Source organism: Neoarius graeffei, chromosome 16 (genome assembly GCF_027579695.1).
Source record: "Neoarius graeffei isolate fNeoGra1 chromosome 16, fNeoGra1.pri, whole genome shotgun sequence".
NCBI lineage: Eukaryota > Metazoa > Chordata > Actinopteri > Siluriformes > Ariidae > Neoarius > Neoarius graeffei.
Genome location: NC_083584.1, coordinates 54,980,745 through 54,981,944, shown reverse-complemented (window position 1 = coordinate 54,981,944; position 1,200 = coordinate 54,980,745).

Here is a 1,200-nt window from a genome sequence, read left to right as displayed (position 1 = left end):
CGTCATGAATTTAAGTGAAATACCCTTAAAATGAAATAAATAAAAATGACTTGAATGGCTAAATGTAAGAAGTACGATCTTGTTATAAGAGCTATTTGGATTATTTAGAGTTAATCAGATCTCGCATAATAAGTTCCCAATCTTATTTTGGAATTATTTCATCTAAAAACAGGTTAGATTTTTCATCTTACTTAAGAAATCTTACCCAGTCAAATTTGACTAGTTCCATTGGCAGATTTTTTTCACCTGATTCAAGCAAATATGCTTTGTTTTAATCTTTTATTTCTTATTTTGAAAGGCCATTTTTTGCAGTGCAAAAGTGGAGTCTGGTCCATTAACACAAGAACTTACTGCCATGTTTGTGTACAGCAAACAAGCAAGTTATTAAACCAAGACGTGCACTCAAAAGAAGTGGATACAGAAACCACTCAATGGGATTAGATCCTTACACGCTAACAAAGAAGGATTTTTCCTAGGAAAGAAAAGTTTACTCGCTAAATTTGACATTAGAAGAATAAATTTTGATCCTATTGAGGCCGGACCTAAATACAAAGAGAATAGTTATGCATACTATTAATTAACTTAAACGTGAAGATAATTAACAGATTTTCAGGCTTTTTTTTAAAGATTGTTTATTTTTAGTCTTTTGTATTTGTAATTATTTGTATCTGTACATGCACGACCCACCAGCTCTGCTGATCAACTTATCGTGTTTAAATAAAGTTATTCATTCATTCATTCATTCATTCATTATGAGTTGGAAATTATCCATCCATTGAGTTCCCTGACATCTCGAACCACCTGCTGGTGCAGACATCGTTCTACACGGACAAACCGATGAAAACCTGGAAGAGCATGGAGGAGTGCAACTTTTTATATGTGACTGGGTTAAAGATCTGGGATCAGGACACTACAAGATAAAACGACAAGATAAATTGTTTTTTGCCCGGGAAGGAGGAATTTCTGGCTCTGTATGCATCTTTGCGATTGTTGCTAGGACGCTAGAAGTTTTAGTATCAGGTGTCAACAAACCACAGCTGCCTGATTCTCAATCCTCCCTGCTCTTCTCTTCCAGCAGGCATCACAGATCCATATAATTGATCCACAAACGTATCTATTCTGTCCACTGCGCGTGCATGCTCTGCCTGTGCGTGTGTTAAATGCAAAGGAGGAACGTGACCATAATAAAGACCTGTTCTT